At 39.8% G+C, this 24848-nt stretch overlaps 1 protein-coding gene across 1 annotated transcript in view; it reads right to left on the bottom strand.

The window, feature by feature from the left end:
• The window catches only part of LOC112166672 (disease resistance protein RPM1), a 101101-nt gene that overhangs the window by 27708 nt on the left and 48545 nt on the right, over positions 1-24848 (bottom strand). The gene's annotated exons all lie outside the window — the stretch shown is intronic.

The raw sequence follows: 24848 nt of genomic DNA, 5'->3' as shown, positions 1-24848 counted from the left end.
GAGTAATCTGAGTGGTGAGGCACAATTTCATGATCTGCGCCAGTTTAGCAAAAGCAGCATTTTCTCGTGGAAAATAATGTAACATGTGATCATTTTGTCGATACATCAACCAAAACCATGAAATATTTAAATGGTCTGCATGGTGGTTAGATAGGTCCACAAATTTTCCTTCCATTCTGTGCAGAAAAATGGTGTGTATATATACTAGTCTTCGCACATGATGGTCTAGAGTTTAACATTCCTAACGATCGAGCAAGTTGGCATGATGTGTTACTAAACACCAGACCCTTATTCAGAAGGGGATGCCCGTGTGATAAGTTGAGGATACGGTGCATCATACTTTGACTTGGGTGTCCCAAATGGTCATGTCATAGCAAGTAGTTGCTCGAATAAGTTAGCTTCTAGCTAATAGATTTCAATTTCTCGAATATATGCTTCTGGCCGCATATTCAGAGGTTATGCAAAGATATTACACTCATTTTTCTCAGTGGTTTCAACATGATAACTGTTGGCTCGAATATCCTTAAAACTCAATAACGTTCTTCTGGAACGTGGAGAATATAAGGCTTTATTAATGGTAAATTCAGTACCATTGGAGTCGGACAACATAAATTGGGTTTTGCCATGGCCCTCTATCAGGTTGGATTGGCCTGATGCAGTTGTCACAGGGATATGAATAGGTAATAAGTTTGAAAATATCTCCGATATGGGAGTATGTTGTGCATAACAGCACTGTTAGCCAGACAACAAACTTCCCCACATAATATGCCTATTCATTTATTTAATTCAATGGATCCTTGCTGGGCTCGAACTGGTCTGCCAAGGAATGAAATGTTATTAGTCGACCCTTTTGGTAACTCCAATTGAATACTACCAGGTAAGGAAGGATGAGGTTTAGGTGGAGCGAGGCTCACTTAAGTACACAGCCTCATCTGAACCTTACCTAGACATCGCATCTAACTGGATGGGCTTAGTTTGAGAAGATTCATAACCATTGTCATGGCAACACATGGCGAGCTTCTTTTCTAGCCTTGTAGCTTGGTCCTGAGCTTCAGGCTCGGGTTTGTTGTTGTGACTTTGGGCTTGATTTGAGCTTCTGACTCAACCACATTTAATATTCACAATTATAGCATAACCAAATTCAATATATGTTATAAAAAGATGGCAAAGGGGTCTCTGAAACCTGCGGAGCGACCCGGTATAGCGAAAATTAGTTTTCTTGATGGCGGCGGCGAGCCTCGTGCTCTCCAGTCCAGGCAGAGGCGAGATGACAGCGGCGTGGGTTTGAAGAGTCTGTGGTCTCTTCTGAAACGACGTCGGGATCTCGACCAAGATTCTCGAAGGCTCCTGTTGATGTGTTTCTCAACTGAGGGTTTTTTTTGGCCGTGGGTCGGCGGATCGAATCAGAACTGCGGCTTTGGTGTTGGCGATCCTACCCTGTGTCGTGGTGTCGGCGTTGGTTGGTCGATGTCAGATCTGGGCGGATGAAGGCTGCAGGAGGGTTTGCCGTGACGCCGGCGGTGATTGGACAAGATCTAGAGTTGGCTAGGATTGTTTTACCGGTCCTGGAGGTGACTGCAATGGAGGACTGTGAGCAAGAAGAGAGATTGGAAGAACTGGAGGGGAACTTTAGGTTTGACCTAGGGTTGACCACTGGTTTGACCGGGCTGGATACTGGGCCGCTGACTTTGATTGGACCTGAGGTTGTGGCTGGATTTGGGTCTGATCTGCATGGGCCACTGATTGGGCCTGTGTATAGGGGACTCCATTTGGGCTTTATATTGCAGAATCTCCATAACGGCCCGAGGAGCAACCTGATGCCGAGGTTGTTGGCAACAAAGGAGGCTGTAGAGGGTATTGGTTCCAACCCTGCGGGGAAGGGACCTGCGCTTGCTTAAGTCCCACAAGCTTCTAGACATTCTGGACTCAAGTCTTTTGAAGTAGGGGTAATTTCTATAGGTTTTTCTAAGACGTTTCTAGTTGATATTTGTACCACAATTGCGTGACTGGCAAATTAGACTAGATGAATATTTTTTTCCTTAGAGAGCGAGACTACTCTTGCTTAGTTTAGGCTTGTTGTTCAGCGAGCGTCCTTTTAGATCTTAATGAGTTTAGAGTGGCTTAGATAGATTATCTGGTTTGTCTCGGGTTTTCTTATGTAAGTTCTGTTAGACTCTGGCCTGTTTCTTATGGCTTTGATATCTAATAAAATCAAATCCTTTCAAAAAAAAAAAAAAATTTCAATATAATTTATTACATCATAACGGAAACAAATTAATGCAGGGGTTATGTACCTAAGGAATTGGGTTCAAATCCCATTAATGCTTCTGACATTTCGTATAGGTAATAAATTGGGCAAATGCTTCTGGCATAACGTTTTATGTAATAATCGCATAATAATTAAGCCCATAATGCTTCTAGCATAAGGAATTATAATGGCATAATTCAAATTTGTGTAACCAAAAAATTAAGTCCATAATGCTTCAACAAAAATCACAAAAACATGATTGCAGCTTCTATTGAATAGCAGTTGAAAAACAAACCAAAAATCCAATCAAACCAACCCAGAAAAATACGAAAATTTACAGTGATGCACTAAACACATAAGGGCTCCAGCATACAAAATTTGGTGAGTTTTGGAGTTGCATTACTATTTTAAACAAATACGAGCACGAGTTCTTTTTGACCCGATTTGCCTTATAATTTCTGAGTTGTTAGGTCTTTCTGCTTCTGAATTTGTGATTAATATCAATTCCAGCGACAGAAATAAGTATTGTCCAGTCCCAATTGTGACAGAGGAAGAAGCAGTACTAAGCGACTCAGGGTAGGAGAAGAAGACAGACTGTGACTGTAAGTGGGCTCTGAACCATCTTCATTTATTCGTTTCCATTCCTTCTTTATTTTAATGATTATGTGCACATGATTGAGAATGAGTTTTTAGCAGTTTGGTTTATCTTTGGTTTCAGGATAATAATTGTGTTTGGGTAGGTGATCTGCTGTAACTAAACCAATTGTGCTTGGGTTTTGAAAATAATCGTGCTAGATCAACTAGGTGAGCGATTTTTTTTATTTGAGTTTTGTTTAAAATTCAGCTGGCCTTCTGCTCCTCTTCACATAATTGATCAAGGTTCAATTTCTGTATCCTTATGCTTATTGGTTATGTATCAAAATGGTGCTAATTGCTTAGTTTCCAGTACTGGGTTTTGAATTTTGATCAAGAATTGATATTCTAACATGTCCTAAATTGATCTCTTAGATTCATCATCACTTTCTTTAGAATCCTTTACCTTATCGATGGCTGCTTTGCTTGCACCCTTTGATTTAGAAGATTCAGGAGTGACTGCTGCTGTTGGTGCATTTGAATTAGATGTATTAGCGATAATTGGGGGGCTATTCTTAGGAACTTCCTACAGACCAACAATGAAAATAGAACTGTGTGTTAGCAATAGAATATCTAAATCAGTATATAGCAGATTCTATTCGTCTTGCAGTTGGCATTTGCTAGAAAAACAGAGCAGTAATTGCAATGAAAGTGTAATGAAGTATGAAGAAGAGGGAGTACTACTATTTCTGCTATGAAATTATTGAAGGTTGGAAGGGTATGAAGGAGTATGGCATTACGGTTGGGTATAAAGAGAAGGATTGAGTGGGAACCCACAGCTGCAAGTTGATAAGTTTTGATGGGGGAGTTAAGCATAGAGACAAAAGTTTACTGTGAGGGAATGGATGTGGAGCAAGAAATTGCCCAACTATCGGCCTGTGATTTTATCCAAATTTCCTCTGGTTTTTCGGTTTGTGAGAACTGAAAACTAACTTCCAGATATAAGATGAAACCTGCAGCTTAGGGTTTGATGGGTTGGGAAAGCAAGAGGTGAAACTAGAATTAGAGAGAGGCTGTTTGGTCGTTAACATGAGTTCTTAGCTCTGGGAGTGGCTGGGACCAGTTTTTCAGGAACGCCGATAAAGAGTTACAGCGGCAAAGTAGGTCTCCTTAAGCAGGTGCTTAAGGTCCTTCATTGCTTGGAAAAGAATGAAATTTGCATTTACATTGTTAGATGACACTCCTTGAGTCTTGTGACTGTCGCCATCTTGCTTATTTAATACTCTGGCAGGAGTAGGACAGTTCAACCCATAGGTGTAGAAAGCAACGAATGAAATTTTCATTCCGGTATTTGGTAATTTTGGAAAAGTTACTTGGATAGTCTGTAATTAATAGAAGAAAATAATACAAAATGATGACTAATTCAAAAAAGGGTGAGAGAAAATGAATCTCTTAAGGCCTCATTTGGTTAGCGGAAAGGAAATCAGAGAAAATCAATTCTTTCCTCTATCCACGAGCATGGGAAATTGCGAGTCCCATCAATTTTCCTTTCCATTGTTTAAAGGCCAGGAACATGGTCATATATTTTTGTAATAAATGTAGGAAATTGGAAGGGAAAGTGAATCCTAGGATAGGTCGGGGGAATCATTTTCCTTTCTTTTGTCATCCGAAACAGAGGAAATGAATGATTTTTCACCGAATTTCTGATTCTGCGAACCCAACAAGGTCTAAAGGTATTGGAGGATTCACTCTTTCATTTTTTTGCCCCTTTCATTGTGAAACTTTTTTCTTTTCTTGTGCTTACTAACTATAGGAAACAAATGAGTTTCTTTTTCCACATCTTCCGCAAACCAAATCAGAACCTGATATTTTTATCAAAGTAGTAATTATATACGCACTTCCTCACCATTTGGCTAATTGAAAAGTGCTTTACTATAATCAAATTTGACTCATTTTTTTTATAACATTAATCAATATAAGTCTTTCTAGAGGGTGTTAGCTCAGTGGTTGGAGCACTCACTACCTAAGATTGAGGTCATGGGTTCGAGTCACCATGGGGATAGGGTTTAGGGTTTAGGGATAGGAGTGAAATCTTTTGATCATCTTTTTAAAAAGAAAAAAAAACATGAACTTGTTTTATTGGGTCTGAATAAGAATAAGAACACGTCAAATGTCAATGCACTGATGCAACAAAGCTACCATTATGCATTTCTATATTTCTTGGTCAAATATTTGTATTTTTTTTTTTACTCGAATACATGACCTTTCAAATAGAATTTTTTTTTTTACTCAGTTTCACACTTGTTGTTTGCGGACAATAGTCTTCTATTTGGTAATGCAGCGATACAAGAATGTGTTGCGCTGAAACAATGTTTTCTCCTCTATGAGTGTGCAGCAGGTGAGCATATAAACTTCCAAAAGTCTGCACTGTCATTTGGGCCCAATGTATTTGAAGAGGTGAAGAATGAGGTCAAAGGGATTCTAGATGTACCATTAGTTGACTTTCACGAGAAGTACCTGGGTTTACCAATGACAATTGGAAGAAACAAAAAGGATGTCTTCAAGAAGTTGAATGAAAGGTTAGATATTCATCTCTAAGGTTGGCAAGGAAAGTTCATCTCAAAAGTGGGTAAGCTTGTGTTAAATAAAGTTGTTACCCAAGCTATTCCCACTTATTCAATGAGTGTTTTTCATTTGCCCATTTGAGTGTGCGAGAAATTTCAATCTAAGGTGAGTAAGTTCTGGTGGGGGAAGGGAGGTGACGCAAGTGTTTAACAAATGTAGTCCGTTAGATAAACTGAACATTGTGCTAATCAAATGGTTAAACATTTTCCGATTTGGCTAATTTTTTGTAGGATTCATATGTGTGTAGGTTACTAGAGAATGAATGGTGTGATTATTAAAATAAAATACATGCTAAAAATAAAAACTGTTGAAGGATATCGACATTAAGTGTGCCTCTTCAAACTAGGATTTAGTTCTAGAGTTGTAATAGAAGAGAAGGTTCTAGATTTCCTAATTATATTTGGATTCTATTTCCTTGTATGACAAGATTATGTACATTCTAAATCCCTATATAAAGGGCTCCTATTATCAATAATAGAACACACACAATTCTCTCATCAATCTCTCTGCAAATCATATTTTCCTTAAGCACATTATCAGCACGAGCCCAAACCCTAGCCTAAAAGAAAAAGAAAAAGAAAAGAGAAACAAAACCCTAAATTGCCGCAGCTTTCAACCCTAGTCGCAAGTCCCTGCACCAGCCCGCCAGCGTCCCTCACCTTGCAGTCTGCCCCGCTCGCCTGCTGCCGAGCCTCCTGCGACCTGTAGCCCTGCAGCCTACACCCCGCGCGCACTTGCAGCCTCCTGCCACAATCTCCTGCGTTCCAACTAGCAAAGCCACTAACCGGCAGCAGCCGCAAACTGCTTCCTGCATCATCACCGAGCCATTAGCCACAACCAGGACTGTAAACAAGTTACAATCCCAGATTAGGATCGAACAGTCACTTCAATCCTATATTAGAATCGAACAGCCACTGCAATCCTAGCTTAGGATCGAACAACCACTGCAATCCTTTCAAGGTTTCAAGCCCCGCAGCCTCCTACCGCAAGCACTGCAGCCCACTTCCGCAAGTCCCGCTGCTGCCTACGCTGAGCCTGCTGCTGCTGCCCTAACACGCCTGCTCCAACACGAGCGTGTTCACAAGCCCTGAATCATTAAGTAAGCTTTTGTAATTAAAGTTCCTGCTTTTTGTCTTTTAAATTCCTTTATTTTCTACAAGATTTGTATAATACGAATATGAGTTCGATTATTTAATAAGCGGAATTGTGGGGATTCAGGCTAAACGAACTAAGAGCGTTCGTAATCAATGAACTAAGAGTGTTCATAATATTCAGACTAAGAGCGTCCGCAAGCATCAAATTGTGACCATATTAAAACATCATTGTTTCTGTCTAACCAAATTTCTTAGAAATCGATTTCTTGGAAGCATTAAGGCTCGGAAATCTTAATATTAGTTTTCGTGGAAGCATTGACTCCAAAACTAATCCATTCTTGTTTCTCCTTTTTGGATATCAAACTTGAACGAGCTCGATTTTACTCCATTGGATTCTACGGGCACGGGATATTTATTGCCTACAATCTAAGAGCCCTGTTCTAAAGGAACCGCTCAAGACTCACAAACTGAGATAGATAATTCCAGGGCACTTACCCTGATGAAGTACTGCCACATGGAAATGGCACTCCAGTTTGAGTACATGAATGAGGCTAGTGCTAGAAACTTTTGGGTAGCACTTCGTGAATGTTTTAACAACATTCACAATTAGAGGTGGCAAACGGGTTGCTAAGCACGAGCACAGCATGGGCCCGGCATGCTTAAAAGAGGTCTGGCACGACCCAAGCCAGTTAGTAGCCCGGCACGATCCGAGCATGTTAGAATAACGGGTCGGGTTGGGCCTAGGAATATTGACCCACTGGCCCCGCCCGGCCTGAGCACCACATATTGTGGGCCAGCCCATTACAAATAAAAATTTTCATTTTGTTTTTAAAAATATAAAAAAACCACAATGATGAGATTTGAATATTAGACCTTTATATTTAAAATTTCATCACAATTCCAACAATTTTATTTCTTTTATGTTGTCAAAATAGTGAATAAAAACATTATATCCTTGTTTTGACATAAAGTATTTTTTCTAAATATTAAATATATGTTTATTAATAAAGACTAATCTCATAATAATACAACTATAGAATGAAGGAAAGAATAATATGATACTAAATCTTCATTATATTAATAAAGATTAATCTCACAATAATATACTAAAAGCAATATATTTTGAGTTATTTTTTTCTTCTTTCTTTCTTGTAGGAATATAAAAAATTATTAGAAAACTAATCTTAAAAAGCTAAGATTAAGAAAAACATTGTAGAACTTAATTTATTTTAATTTTCTAAATAGTTAAATAAAATTAATTTTTATTTATTCAAATTAAGATATTAAAATCGTGCTATATAGTGGATAGGCACGAGCATTGCCCGTTTATTGACCTAGCACGATATGGGCTAAGGCCGGACCAGGCTTGATGTTTAAGTAAATGGGCCGACACGAGCCCGGCAAGATAATAAATGGGCCGGCCCAAGCACGGCACGAAGCACGACTAGGCTCGCTAAAAATGGGCTGGGCCGGGACGGCCCGTTTGCCACCTCTATTCACAATTTTCCGAACTTAGAAGCATGATGGAATTATCTCTGCTTCTCTCTAACTTTGACAAAGTTATGGAATATTGTTCGGAAGCTCTCCGCATCAGACATTGATGCATGCCTGTGAAAAACTATCACAGAAGAACAATTGATTGATAAAACCCTCAATACGTTCCCTGTCTATGCTATGAGGTCTTCTGATTTATTCCGAATTCATGTAAACGCAAGACGGATCACAAATTTCCATAAGCTAATTGGAGCTATGGCATGTGTTGAAAGGCACAGCCACGAACTTTGTGAATGGAAAATATGGTAGGCCTCAAGATGGCTACCATGAGCACCGTTCAATGGCTAGAAGAAGTCGCCATGGATGATATGATCAACATGTTCATGAAGGTAATCGCCAAAGTTGGCAAATACATGACCAAAGGAGTCATGATGTTGAGGATTAGGGGTTGGACACCATGGCGCAACTTTTGGTCATGGTAACACTATTCCAATGCCAATGGTCCTAGGGACCGTTTATATTGCGTCAATATGCCTCAATCAAGAGAGCATCCTCTACATTATGTTTTATGGAGTACTTGATCAATGGTGATCAAGACATCGAGTTCAAAAAGACTTTAAATCTGGCAATGAAGACACAATGCGGTAGATTTTTATTTCGAATAGTCTTTTTTTTTTCTTTTTTTTTTTCCCTAGAATTATGTAATGGCAATTATGCCTTAATCAATAAATGACAATTTTGTATTAACTCTTTCTCAAGTGGTGCATCCAATGAAGTATGATGTCTAAGAAAGTGATTGAGATTAGTGGTACTTAAGAGAGCCTCGCTCCACCGACATCTCTCTCTACTTCCCTGGTCATATTTGATTCGAGTTACCAAATGGATTGAGTGACTACGATTTGTCTAAGTTTGATTTTTATTTTGGATTAGACTTTGGTTAAGAAACTTTGATGTAATCATTGGCTATTAATAAAGTGTCGATTCTTTTACTTAATGTCTTGGACATACCTTAATTCAAACTTTATTTGAAAGATATAAAAGCCAATGGTTTTCATGTGGAAACACATTGTGAGAATGGACAAGAGTTCTTTTGCATCATCTCTAATGATTACGGACATAAACCAGTATTAGAGAATCTTATGTGTTGCTCTAGTGGGTTGTATGCAACCACTATTAGAGTCATTGAATCCAACCATGTCATGAGAGATGACTTATGGGATTCTGACACATATAGGTTTTGGCACGACCGTTTGGGACACCCAGGTCATGATATGATGATCTGTGATACTAAAGACTTCACATGGACATCTCTTCTTCACAACAAAGAGAAGTGAGAATCAAAAGTCGATTCAGAGAGAGCTTGCACCTCCGCCGCGCCTTGGGGAGCCACCGGCGGACACCACCGGCCAGCCAACGCCGGCGCCGTGATCCCCCTGCGGAAAAATCATGGCTTTGACGCCATGTATGGAGACTTGGCTCCTGTCTCTACTTCTCAAAGTAAATTGTGACATTGTGGCTCAACCAGAACCTTCATTGGTTGATTATAAGGCCAATCTTTCGTTCTGTAAAGCCTGTTTTTTTTTTAGGATCAAGACCATCCTATGCAAAGGACACTATAGAAATAATTCCATTCTAACATAGAATCCCAGGGGATTTTGTGGATCGATTCAACCAACTTGCGGACTGCTTAGATGTTTTATGGTGTTGGTTAATGTGGGGACACACTGGTCACGTGTCGTGCTATCATCCACTCGTAATGCTGCTTATGATGAACTCCTAGCCCAGAACATATGGCTACGGGCTCACTACCCAGATCATCTCATTAAGTCAATTTGACTTGATAATGCTAGAGAGTTTACATCAAAAATTTTTGATGACTATTGCATGTCATTGGGTATTGATATCAAGTATCATATTCCCATGTACACACCCAATTGGTCTAGCGAAAAAGCCACCATTAAAAGACTACAATGGTAGCCTAGACTTTGGTAATGCACACCAATATTTCCGCTTGGCGTATGCAATATCACATGCAGCTATGCTAATTCGTCTACGACTCATAGCAGCCACTCAACGTTTATTTGCGTTACAGCTAGTGACTGGGTTCGAGTCTAATATCTAGTACTTATGCATATTTGAGTGTGCGGTTTATGTGCCAGTTGCGCCGCCATAGTGCATCAACATGAGTCATTGCAACGAATGCATATATATATATATATTTGTGTTGGACATAAGTCTCAACCATAAGTCCGCTATGTAGAACCATTGACAGGCGATCTCTTTTTCGCTGGATTTGCAAATTGTCACTTTGATGAGACAGTCTTCCCGTCGTTAGGGGCAGATTAGAATGTCAATGTTCAACAGGAAAGATAGGAATTGTCGTGGTCTATCCCCACTATATCTCATCTTGATCTCCTAAAAGTGACGAGATCACATATACTTGTTGCAAACATGTCTGCAAGGATTGATGTCCCCACAAGAGGACATGGTGCCACCTAGAGGAGATGGGTACGGCACCACTACCATGGATGGTGGTATGGCGACGCCACAAAGGTGGCATAATGGCGTCATAGGCCATGGGTTCTGCTAGAGAGCATAGGAGACCCATAGGTTCGATGGATTCTCGCCCTAAGAAGATAGCGAGTTTGGCACAACTTGATCCATTGATCATTGATACTCAAAATCCATCTTATGAGAATATTCTGGATTGTGGTTATGTCTAAGAGACATCGTTGGGGGACGCCTCAATGTTAGAACCAATTCTTGAGAATATAGAGATCTCTACGAATTACACTAGTGTACATGAAGAAGTGGAATTATTGAGACCAATGACATCGAACCTTACTCCGTTGAAGAATGCCAACGTAGAGAAAATTGGCCTAAATGGAAAAAAGCGATCCAGGTTGAATTGGATTCACTAACGAAGATGAAGGATTTCGAGCCTGAGATGCCAACACCTCCTAACATAAAACCTGTTGACATTAATAGGTCTTCGTTAGATAGAGTGATGAGAAAAGATACGGTAATCTCGCCTTATGGTGCAAAGCTTCTCACAAAATGCCCTGGAATCGACTACGAGAAGACATATTCTCTCGTCATGGATGTCATTGCACTCCACTACCTTGTCAGTTTGGTAGTTTCTGAATAACTGAACATGTAGCTTACGAATGTGGTCACTACGTATCTTTATAAGGATCTAGATAAGGAATATAATGAAGGTTCTTGTGAACTTCATTTACCCAAGTCAAGTGGCTCTAGACCATGGAGCACGTTTGCAACGAGGTTGAAACGAGTGACTGCTTGATTGGGAAGGGATATGATGAACTATGCCCACATGTTTCCATGACAAGTTCCAGATTTGCAATTGTCGCGGTTTATGTTGATAACCATAATTGGAACCTATGAGAGTTAAGGGAAACCGCTGAACGCCTGAAATCTGAGTTTGAGAGGAAGGACCTTGGGAGAACACGGTTTTGTCTAGATTCAGAACTTGCATACTGTGTTAATAAATGCTTAGGAATTTTTATAAAGTCAAAGATGCACTTCCATGGTCGTCCATAGTCTTGGCCCTAAGAGGGATCCGTTTCGTCCCAGGGATGATGACGAAAACGTGTTAATAGCAAAAGTGCTTACCCGAGTACAATATGTGAATTTTTGTACTTATCACAATACAAGACCGGACATCTCAATTGTTACGAACTTGTTGGCTATAGCCCCACGCTAACGCAACGACATTGGACTGCTATAAAGACAATCTTTCATTACTTAAAATGTATGATAGATATGGGCTTGTTCTATCCCTACAGAGAGAAAAGAATGACGGAAGAATGAGAACGGATCTCATTAGCCCAAGAGGCGCCATCCAAGACGCTATGATCAGCAAAGCTGCCACCGCCAAGGGTGGCCGGCGTCATCCTCTTCCCTTACGCGGCGGCGTCATCCTCCTCCCTTACACCAAAACAATGGTGATGTTTGCTGATGCAGGGTATCTCTCTGACCTTCACAAAGGTCACTCTCAAATGGGTTATATCTTTACTATGAGAAGCACCGCGATATCTTGGAGGTCTACAATGTTGCTACTTCCTCGAATCATGCAGAGACTATTGCTCTACATGAAGCTGAGCGTGAATGCATATGGCTAAGGTTTGTAATTAGACATATTCAGGAAACATGTGGTTTGAAGTCTACCATAGATGAACCTACATGCATTTATGAGGATAATGCAGCTTGTATTGAGCAAATGAAGTTAGGTTTCATCAAGGGCGACAACACCAAGCATATATCACCTAAGTTCTTTTACAATCAGCAACAACAAGCACTTCTAAATATTGAAGTGAATCAAATCCGATCTGAGGATAATGTAGCGGACTTATTTACTAAGTCGTTACCTAAATCGATCTTCGAGAAACATGTGAAGAGCATCAGATTGAGAAAGTTATCCGAACTCCCATGATTGTAGCAATCAGGGGGAGGTATGATGTCTACATGTTCGATCTCGAAGAGTGAAGGACATGTTGTGCTCTCTTTGTCCTTCGACCAGGGTTATTTTTGTCCCACATGGTTTTTGTTACCTGGCAAAGTTTTTAGTGAGGCAACGATCAATGCGTCATCACCAAGTTTGAGCGGCGCAAGGGGGAGTGTTTAAGGATATCGACATTGAGTGTGCCTCTTCAAACTAGGATTTAGTTCTAGAGCTGTAATAGAAGAGAAGGTTCTGAATTTCCTAATTATATTCGGATTCTATTTCCTTGTATGACAAGATTATGTACTTTTTAAATCCCTATATAAAGGGCTCCTATTATCAATAATAGAACACACACAATTCTCTCATCAATCTCTCTACAAATCATATTTTCCTTAGGGATTTTGTCCATTTACACAATTGTTAGAGATTTTTTTTCCACTTACCCCATTAAGTTTTTTTAATTCCCTCTTACCCAAAACACTCTAAGGAAGTATTCCCTAATACCCTATTAAGATTTTTTTTTTTTTTTTTTAATTCTTTTAATACCATTTTACCCTCACCCCTTTGTTACTTAGAGAGAGAGAGTGATGTAGGATGAGAATGCGCCTAGTTTGGCCAGAAAACCATAAAACAAAAGAAGCGGCGTAGAATCAAGAAGAGTGATTGGAAAATAGGTAACTCACTCGTAATGAGATTATTAGCTGCTGGAATATTCAAGAAGATTTGGTTTTGGACATTTCGAGCTACTCGTACAAATAGTCAGGTTTTGATTGAGAACCAGATTTGATCAACTTTTGGCCAGAATGTCCGTTTGAGACGCATGTTACCTTTTCAGAATGGGAACGACGAGATCTTCATGTCATGCCCCGAATTTCGAATAAAGATATTCGAATCCGAAACTCAATAATTAAACCAACTCTTAAAATTACAAGAAAATTTTCAGATAATTCAGAGTAATAACTACAAGTTAATAAAGACTCGATCACTTAAGTCGAATATCACATCAACAAGTGTAAACAAAACTCGAGAGATCTAATATACAAATGTACACGCTCACAAGGAGCATACCAAAAACAGCAGTACGCTAACAAAATAGGTTATGAGCCTAACACTGCTGCACTCCACGCCCTCGTACTCAGCCCTGGTGGTTCTCACCTGCAGGAATAACCGCTACACCATAGAATAGTGCACCGGGATTGCAAACAACAAACCCGGTAAGCTTTTTAAGCTCGTATGAGTAAACTCAATTAAAATGACTCACGTCATTCATGCTTATAATTTCTCGATTCGTGAGATAAATTAAAGTAAAAACATTTAACTCCACAAAACACAACCAAACATACAATCACACTAGGTAAAATTTAGTAATCCCTGCATAGAAAATTAGTTCATAAGAGATCACTTAAAATCACACAACTCAACATCATAGTAATCCCTGCGTGTATTTTAGTTCAGGAGATTACAATTAAATCAACATATAGAATGAGAAGGAAAATCAATAAGGAAGTCAAACAACTCACACTAAAATTAATGATCACCCATCAACTTCAAACACTCGAAACTCTCTTTTAAAAACATGTACTCTTGAGTGCCATCACACAAAGTTATCCCCCAAGAAGTACAACTGCAGACAGACTAGAGCTCTAACTGAATCGCAGCCCCTCACCTCGGCCGAGGTTCAGCCTTACGATATCATTACACCCAAGTTTACCACTGTAACCTTCGGACTTCAGACCTTTCGGCCCTCAGAACATAACCCAGGTTTACCACTGCAACCTTCAGACTTCAGACCATTCGGCCCTCAGAACAAACCCAGGTTTACCACTGAAACCTTCCGACTCACAATTGTCACACCACAACTCCAAATCACTCTTTTATCAATATAAATCATCAAAAGTCTACATATCACAATGCCACACCATCCAGATATATATATCATGTAAATATATATATATATATACGTAGTCACCCACTTAGGGATGCCACTAATACCAACTATAGTTTTACAAATTAACTACTTGAAAATCATTTTATAACAAAACGTTGTTTTAACCTACCCATGAACCGTTGTCGATCAAGTTCATGTATTTTAAAACAAATAATTAGTTTCGAAAATGATTTAACAATTAAACAAGTAATTCCGAGTAATAAATAATCCATTCGTAAATGAACCACATGAGATTTACTCACCTCAAATCCAGCTGCGTCTTCAATACAGCCCAAAATCACAATCACAACCATCAACCCAACCAAAACCGTCAATCACCTACTCAAAATACGATTCTAACTTAGCAATTGATTCATAACACACTTAAACAACGATCCAATGATCGGATTCTCACGGATCGCCCTTGGGATCATCCTATCAAAATTATACGAAGATCCAACAGTCAGATCTTCGCGGATTGCAAACCGAAGAAAATGAGTAAAACTGAAACCCTAGCATGCATCAACTTTCTCCAAAATAACCTTATAATATATCAAAACGACTGTATCGATGCGTAGATGAATAAACTGAAAACAGAACACAAAAAGGACGCTGGACTCTCCGCCACGCGCCACCACAAGCGGAGGGTCAGCGTGTGGTCAACGGTGGCCGTCAACGCCAGGTCAACCACCTCCGTTGCAAAAGTCGTCAACTACAAACTTGTTCAAATTTAAGGGATGAGCAACTTCCATACCTGGAGCTAAGTGAGATTTGGTCTAGATCATCCTATATCAAACTTGGAAGTTGGATTAATCTCGACCGTCTGATCAGATTCCAGATCCAACCAGAACTGCTGATTTTGAAACCTTGATCCTTCACTTCTCACGCAAAATTGTCCAACAAGGTAAGTATGAGGATGATCAGGAGGAAGAGACGATCCTAGAATCGTGAAAAAATCGGTCGGGAAGTCGCCGGAGATCGGAAACCGGTCGGGTCCCGATCGTACAACTGAGGGCCTTCGATCTCCCTCTTAGGTGTTCTACGGTGAAAACAACACCAGGGGTCGACGACGGAGGCTGAGGCGCGTCTGTCCAAGCCGGGTCCACCGCTGCTAGTGACCGGAAAACGGAGATGGGTTCAGGTCGGGTCACTGTCGGGTCGCACGGAGTGAGGAGAGAGAACAGAGAGAATCTGGGGAAGAAAATGGAAATTTCTGAAGTTTTGGGATTTATGAAAAAATCTCTTATTTTCTTATATTTATAGAAATTTCCCCAAACTTCAATCACTCATAACTTTCTCATACGAACTCCGATTTTCGCGTTCCACATGTCCACGACCTCGTATCGACACGCTCTACGACTTTGGTGAAGAAAGTTTTCAGATATACTCAACGAATAAAAAGTCAACCCCTGTGCCCCCCCCCCCCCTAAAATGACGCTTCTTGAATAATTATTCGCCCGAAACACTTCTGCTCCATCCACGAGCCCCGAAATCGTCCGATAATCACTAAATTAAGTTTCGGACAATAAATACGAATTTCCAGGGCATCACACTTCAAGACTCACTTTAGTGAGCCCTAACGGATTTAAGCCAAAATGATGTAGGACGAGAATGGGCCTGGTTTCGCCATAAAATCATAAAAACAAAGAAGCGGCGTAGAATCAAGAAAATAGGTAACTCACGCGTAATGAGATTATTAGCTGCTGGAATATTCAAGAAGATTTGGTTTTAGACATTTCGAGTTACTCGTACAAAAAGTCAGGTTTTGATTGAGAATCAGATTTGATCAACTTTTGGCCAGAATGTCCGTTTGAGACGCATGATACCTTTTCAGAATGGGAACGACAAGATTTTCAAAACTCACTTTAGTGAGCCCTAACGGATTTAAGCCAAAATATGTCGTTTTAATCATCCGATTCGGGATTTAATATGTTTTTAGAATTATGTTATTTTAGGTTTTTAGTTTCCTTTTAAATTTGGATTTTTTAGGATTTCTTGTTAGATTATGATTTTAGGTCTTGGATGCCTATATAAGCACCATCATGTTTTGTATTAGAATCAGTTTATGATATCAAATTTAATAAAATGAGAGATTTTTCTCAAATTCTCTGGTGGACTCCAGATTTATCTTTTTAGGGTTTATTGCTTGTAAACCCAGGTTACTTTTGACTGCGTCAGAGAGAGAAAATGGAAGAGAGAGAAACCATAGGAGACTTTGCCGGAGTCAGGAAGCCGGATTCCTGTCACAGGCAGCCGGAATCCGACCAACTTTCGCCGGATTCCGGAATCCGGTCAAGTTTCGCCAGATTCCTGTCACCGGCTGCCGCCCACCGGAATTTTCTGAAAAACTCACCGAAAATGTTTATTGCCCTCAATAGACATCTATTGCCCCCCAATAGAGGGGCAGTAGATCTCTATTGCCCCCCAATAGACGATTATCAGCCATGTACTGCCCTCCAATAGACTTCTATTGCCCCTGAATAGACGACTATAAGCCATGTATTGTCCTCCAATAGATGTCTACTGCCCCCCAGTAGGACTTTCAATCGCCAGAATGGGAACTAATCTCCCTAAATTTAAACAAATAAAACTTTGATTACAGAAAAATAAACAAGGAAATTACATCAATTCACAAACGACTGTTGATGTATTGCCCCCCAATAGATAGACGTCTATTGCCCCCCAATAGACCTTCAATAAACCTGTATTGCCTCCCAATAGACCTTTATTACCCTCCCAATCCCCCTTTCCTTCTAGGCCTTGTACCCACATTTTACCCAAAAAAAAGAAAAAAAAAAGGAAGATAGAGAGGGCCAAGACGTGCTCGACCTTTAGTGGCCTACCATTCTAAAAAAAAAAACACTGCAATGGCTTACTGAAACCTTGAAAATCCATAGAATGTGCTAATCCAATCCCCGGATCAATACAACCTAACAAGCTCATAATAGCCAACAAAATAATCAAAACAAGGCTAATACATCAAAATTAAAACAATATGAGATCTTTCTGATACAATATATTCAAAATTCTCATGCATATTCTCCTTAATTAGATCGTGAAAAGAAAACCTCCAGATTCTACATGTCAGCCTTGTGCTTGACATCATCGGCCTTCTTCGACGGCTTATGACAGGACCCGCCCCGGATTTCACCCTGAAATCCGAAGACCGAAGAGGCCCTGCGGGGCCCACCTTAGAAGAAATTCTACCAAAAATTTGACAGAACTTCTCCTAAAACTGGACAACCCAAAACCTGTAGAAAAACATTTACACTTCTAAATTATCCATCCTTATTCTCCTGGAGCCACCCTGCTCCTTATATCACAACATCTCCCATTTCACAAACAATTCTGAACTTAAGAATATTAACCTCAAGAGTTATCAGAGTAATCTATTTCTTAGGCGTACAAGAAGGTAGAATACAAGATAAATGACTAATACTTTTATAATGCGGAAGCTATGACAGCTATGCCTCAACCCCAAGTACGCTCGACCTCAAGCTAAACTGGCCTGCAAACTGGGCATTTAAAACCGAAGGGCCCAGGGGAAAACATTTAAAAACCGTTAGAGTGAGTGGACAAAAAATAAGTAATTTCGAATGAATAAGTAAAACTTAATGCTTTCCCAAGTTATTCTCTAAAAACTCGCATACAGTAACAATCTTGAAAATACTTTTAATCATCATCGTTACTGCAATCTCTTAAAATCTCATCCTCAATCCTATTTAAAACATCATTTTCAAGAGGTTCATTTGATGACTAGAAAGGACTGCTGTCTAGTCATCTCATGCCATCTGGGAGGGACTGCCACCCAGTAGACACATCAGAAGGGACTGCCAACCGGAACAGGAGGCGGGGGATAGAAGGGACTGCCAACTAACTACCTCATGTCATCTGGAAGAGACTGCCAGGTAAATGACACATCGGATGGGACTGCCAACTGGGTTGTAGTCTGGAAGGGACTGCCAACCTGACTATTACATAGTCCCTAGGTAATGCATGCATGCGCTGACTGATAGCCTCCTCAATAAACTGGAAACAACCTCTTTCAATTACTTGCTTTCGGAAAGAAACTCGATATTACTTCAATAAATCATCAATAATTCACCGAAAGCATAACTCAGAATTATCTCGCTAACTAAACCTCAATATCTCAATAAATCCTCGAAAGCATAAATCAAATACTCTGTAAATCAATAAATGTTTTCGGAAAGAAATCTCAATCTAACTTAAGTCTGATAAGTGCGGAGCTCAAAACTCAATAAATCTCGATAAATCAATCATGCTCAAATATTTGCTAAATCCTTTGTACTTGTATATCTTCATAAAAACTGATATTCGAAATCAATAATTCTCATAATATTTTCTGAATCAGTCACTTTCCGAAAATCATTTCCCAACTCAATAACTCATAGATAACTATTTCGAAAATCTACTAAAAGCCCTCGAGAAGGAATTTCAATACTAACCTCGTAATTCATAAATAAAGCTCAATAAATTAAATCTCATAAAACCATAAAACTCAATAATTCAAATTATAAATTAAATCTCAATCGGAAAATGCTAATATACTGCATGCACAATTAATTTAAATAAATGTCCACTCACAATACTATTTAGGCGATCACGCATATGAGTTCCTTCATCGAGCAATAGCTCGGTATATCGCCCTGTACACAATTATAATTCGTGAATAACAATCCGGAATTAAATACGATTCCAATATCCTATTCTCATAAATCAACATTCCTATTTCTTCTCTGATTAAACCAAAACTTTATCATTTGCACCTATTCTTTAATTGAAGGTTTCTAGGGCAAAGCTGAGAGAAATCCGATAGTGGAATTCTCATAAATCAATAACCAAACTATTGAACTTCGGAAATTCCGATTAATATCCAAACCTCCTCCAATTTCCACCAAACACCTATCCATAAATTCGTAACAATATATACTACCCAATAAACCAAAACAACTCACCAGGAACGGCCGGACGCGCCCACACGCGCCGCCACAGGCAGCTGCGCCTGGACCCCACGAGCCACCGGTCAACCACCATATCTGGCTACCAAATTTTACCAGCATCAACAACTCAACATTCCAAGCGTCTTTCATAACTGTGGCCAAGTCAGAAAATACCTCTAAGTGGCCGAACAATTAAGTAAACCGAAGAAGAGTAAAATTTTCTAATTATGCTTTCTTCCTCCACGCTGCAAATCACTTCAAGGTATTTGGGAAGCTTCAAGTACGCCTCAAGGCGCTTCTAAAAAGCCTGGCTTTGTCGCCAGAGGTGGCCGGAATTCAGGTCAACGGTCACTTGCTACAGTAAACTTCAAGGACCCGATACGTCGTTTTCCGGCCAAGCCGCCGTGAGCCACCACAGTAGGGGCCAAGAGGAGGTCAAGACGAGTCCGTAGCCACCGGTTTCACGCTTTTTGGTGGTCGGAAAGAGAAAGCAACCGGAGTTGCAGAGGAGAGAGAGAAAACGCACAGAGGAGAAAGAGAGAGCGTGCAGGAGGAGAGAGAAGGAGAAAAGAAAGTTACCCGGCCTAACAGTAAAAATTTCAAATATATACTACTTACCGTCAACAGTAACTTTCACATTTTCGAGTATAACTTTCTCATATGAGCTCCGATTTTTACGTACCACATATGCACGCGCTCGGTTTAACGTCCACTACAACTTTCATGAAGGAAATTTTCTCAAATTTTGACCCGAACAAAAAGTCAACTTTTAGGGCCCCCTAAAATGTCGAAACGGAGCCAAAAAGTAAAAGTAAATGTCGTTTACCCATCGAAAGACTTGTAAACTGGTAAATTTAGGTTCGGGATGTTACAGCTTGTCATCGTGGGAAGATGACGACGATGAGCGGTGTTGGGAGTAGATCTTCTCCATAAGCAACGCCCCTGGTATCTCTTCTGGCTCCGCCATGGCTTCTTCTATACTAAAGATCGAACAGTTTCAGAGGGAGAGAAAGATAGGAGGGGCAGATCTGAAGGGAAGGGGAGGAAGGAGATGTGGGCGTCGTCCTCCAGTTCCGGTGCTGCCATGGCAGAGAGAGAGAGTGCAGATCAGAGAATGAGAGAGAGAGAGAGAGAGAGAGAGGGAGAGAGAGAGGGAGAGGGAGAGGGAGAGTGAGAGAGAGAGAGAGAGTGCAGATTGGAGGGATGAGAGAGAGTGGCATGATAATAGTTATTTATTTAGGTTAAGGGTAAAATTGTTATTTTGCCTTAAATTGGGCTAGTGTGAATAAAAATTTGTTGTTGGAGTAAGTGAGACAATTTTAGCTGATTTTGGTGCTTTGGGTCAAGGACCCTTTTCCTTAAACAAAAACATCCTCACTTTAAGAGTTTAAGAACATCATCTCTTGATCCTCCCTTATAATATATATATATATATATATATATATATATATTGTTGTGAATATGGTTTATCAGTTAATGCAAAAATTCGTTAGAGCTAGTCTTTTCTTGATCTTTATCTGTTGCTTCTGGAACTACATCTGTTGTCAAAACATATTTAAGCAGTTTCGCATTTCATGTATTTTTTAACCTGCGGACACAGACCAGAGTTTAAAAGGGTTTATAAAAAAAGCATTATCTATCAAATCTTGTATTATTGAGTAGGATTTGTTATAGTATCATTCCATGTAAATGGTTTGACTTGCTCAGAATTTAGTGTCATGGTCAAGTTGGTCTTGCTATACTTTGTCTGCGTATGGATGTACTTTGTTAAGTGCAGGATAGCTTATGTCATTGATGATCTCTATTATTGGCAAGTGCATTTGTAGCTGAGTTGCACCATTTTAAGGGTTTAGAAGACGTAAAACTTACAATACAACAAAATAATGTAGAATTCTAGAATATTCTTTGTTGGTGGACTTATTTGATTTTCCTTCAGATTAATTAAAAAAAATCTAGCAGGACTTTTGTGCTAATATCTTTTCACTGAGGGGGTTGGATCCTGATCGCTGCCACTGTTGTATAAATATGGTGCTTTATGTTAGTTTCCTCTATCCTAACATTCTCCCTTTCAAATGGCATTGACAGATGTTCGGATGACAAACCTTTTGTGCCAACATATCAGGTGTCCAAAGAAAAGGCAAAGAGCTTGGGTATTGAGTTTATTCCATTAGACATTAGCCTCAAGGAAACAATTGAAAGCTTAAAGGAAAAGAGTTTTGTCAGCTTCTGAGTCTTGTCTACATGCAGTTTAGGTCTTTGAAATAAGGGTCATTTACCCATAGCACAGATTCTACATAAAACATTCTCACTTACCCCACCAACTAATTAAGATTCCCACCAACCCATTTAATAGTAAAATGTCAATTTTAACCTTCGAAAAATTATAGAATTACAAATCTATCTACATCAGAAAACGTTTTCCTTCCTTTCTCTCTCCTCCCCTTTCAGATAAATTTTCCGGCGAGACATGAGATGATCGAACTCTGCCAACCGGCGGCGGAGGCGTGGCCGGAGATGGAGGAGAGCATTGGCAACGGAAGGGAGATGAAGGAAGAGATCGTGGCCGTGTGGGAAGAGACATGGGTGCCCAGATCAATTCTCTCTCTCTCACAGACGGACCGGAGGCGCCGATTCGGAGGTGGTGCAGCCTAGCCGCTCGAGTCTCAGCCACTACTTGCAGACAAGAGAGCAGGAGTCGTGGCTGGGCTTGGAGTCGAGTCGCCGGGATCTCGCCGGTGAAATTTTCGGCATTCCTTCCTCGAAACGCCTCTCTCTCTCTCTCTCTCTCTCAGCCCGTTCCCGGAAAATCTCGATCCGCTTTTCTTCCTCGAATCGTCTATGAATTGCTCTAGAGAGAATCGGAGGCCCGAAGTTTCTAAACTTCCGGCGGTGTTTCTGCAATCAGACTGCGTCATCCTTCAAGTAGACCTTCTTCTTCTTCTTAGTTTTGCTATCCTCCTCTTTCACTAGACTAGTATCTTCAGTTTCATTACCAGCATCTTCAACCTTAGTTTCATCAGATTTAAATAACTCGACCTCTTTGTTTTTCAAGATAGGGTCTCGATTCTTTACCTTGCGTATAGCATCGACGAATTCCAAGTCTTTCTAAACTTCCGGCGGTGTTCCATGACTTTGGTCTTCAGGACGGTTGTGAGGGACGGCTTGAAGTTCGCGAGCTCCTTGAGGTTTGTGCCTGGGAGGGTTTCTCAAAATGTGTTATTTGGAGTAACAAGATACAAAATGTGTTATGTCAAGGGCAATACAGGTCTATTGGGGGACAATAGACGTCTATTGGAGGGCAATAGACGTTTTGAATTAATGTAATCTCCTTTTTTTTCTTTAATCAAAGTTATATTTGTGTAATTTTAGAAAAATTAGTTCTCATTTCGGTAATCGAAACGTCTATTGGGGGGCAATAGACGTCTATTGGTGGGCAATAGACATTTTAAAATTGATATAATTTATTCGTTTTTTTCTTTAATCAAAGTTTTATCTGTCTAATTTTAGGAAGATTAGTTCCTATTTCGGCTACTGAAAGTTCTATTGGGGGGCAATAGACGTCTATTGGGGGGCAATACATGGCTGATAGTCATCTATTGGGGGCAATAGACGTCTATTAGGGGGCAATAGACTATCGGGGCAATAGACGTCTATTGGGGGGCAATAGATGTCTATTGGGGGCAAAAAAAACTTTTCCGGTGAGATTTTCAACAAATTCCGATGACTGGAATCCTGCGACTGGTGACCGGAATCCGGCGAAAGTTGGCCGGAATCCGGCGACCAGTGACCGGGCTCCGGCGAAGTCTCCTATGGTTTCTCTCTCATCCATTCTCTCTCTCTCTCTCTCTCTCTCTCTCTCTCTAAGTAATAAAAGGGTGATGGGTAAAATTGTATTAAAAAAAATTAAAAACAAAAAAAAATCTTAATGGGGTACTTAGAGTGTATTGGGTAAAAGGGAATTTAAAAAACTTAATGGGGTTAGTAGGGAAAAAATCCCTAGAAATGGGGTAAATGGACAAAAACCCTTGAAATAAAGTCAGTCGTGGTAAAAATTTACTATGTACTGTTTTCGTCCTGAATAAAATATTGGATTACTGAGTCTGATTACGATATTGATCCTTTTGCTGCAAGTTCATTGTTGTTAACTTGTTATTCCCCCTCCCTCTATTCTCCCTTGCCTTGAGGCTGATATTTTTGGCTTGTCTATATCCCAATAGCTGTGTTGAGTAAAATAGAAAACCTGAGAGAGAGAGAGAGAGAGAGAGAGAGGGGGGGGGGGGGGGGGGGGGGCCGTGGGGGGAAGGAATGAGGAGGATAGAATGGGGATATTTTTGTGGGCAGGGCGATAGAATCATCCTCCTTTTAGAGTACTTCATCCCATATTTCCTTTCTTTAAGATCACGTCATCTGCAATTAAGGCTTAGTTTGGGATTACTGTGCTGTGAGGGGAAGCACTTCTAATGTTGCTGTGAGAGGAAGCACTTCTGATGTGTTGCTGTGACAGAAAGCAGTCAAGTGTTTGGTAAACTCTTTTTGCAAGTGTTTGGTAAACTCTTTTTGCAAGTGTTGTGAGAGCAAAAAGCTATTTGTAATTACCAAAAGGGACATCATGCTGAAATACCAATAAATAAATAAATAAGTTTATTCAGAATTTTTTTTTTAGCTACAATTCATATTTCAGTTTGTTTCTTTTTTCTCAGACCAAAAAAAAAGTTTATTTCTTTTTTCTTTCAACTAATTAACTTCTTTTGTATCTTGCAACAGAATATTGAGAAAGATTCTCACTGACAGAGAATTAATTAATACAACACTTGATTATCTTCTGGAAAAAAAAAAAAAAAACCTAATTATTGTAAATAAAAAAAAGACTATTTATTGCTTGTCGTGGTTCTTCTCAAAAACTAGAACAAGGAGAAGTTAAGCAAAGAACCCGGAGAACAATCCAAGCTTCATCCAAATTCCAGGAAAACAATCCAACCTCACATCTTCTCTTCTTTCGTCAATACTAAATTGCTGCCAATTTCAGAAACCAATCGCACCCAGTGGCAATCCCTTTCCAATACGGACGTATTCGGTGTTTTGACTGAGAGTTTGGCCTAAAACCGCAGGGCACATCAGCACCAATGGCGAATCAATTGGATATAGGGTGAAGCTACATACACCCTTCTGTTTAATTTATAGGAATATTTTCCCATATTAACTCTATTTTACCCATGAGTTAAACTAGAATTATAAAAACTGTTTGAGAAACTGATTCCTCTGTTAAGAGTTTATCCTAACCCACAATATTTGATATCATGATAATTTGCTCATATGATTGATCAGATATGATTGGCATTGGAGACCCAATGTCACGAAGAACTCATAAATGGATTTTTTTTTTTTTTTTCCAATTTTTCCTACCACCAAGGAAGACACATATATGCAAGTGAGCAATACGCGGGTAGATTCTTCTAGCAGA

This window comes from Rosa chinensis, chromosome 5 (genome assembly GCF_002994745.2).
Source record: "Rosa chinensis cultivar Old Blush chromosome 5, RchiOBHm-V2, whole genome shotgun sequence".
NCBI lineage: Eukaryota > Viridiplantae > Streptophyta > Magnoliopsida > Rosales > Rosaceae > Rosa > Rosa chinensis.
This window is presented reverse-complemented; position numbering and strand designations above follow the sequence as displayed.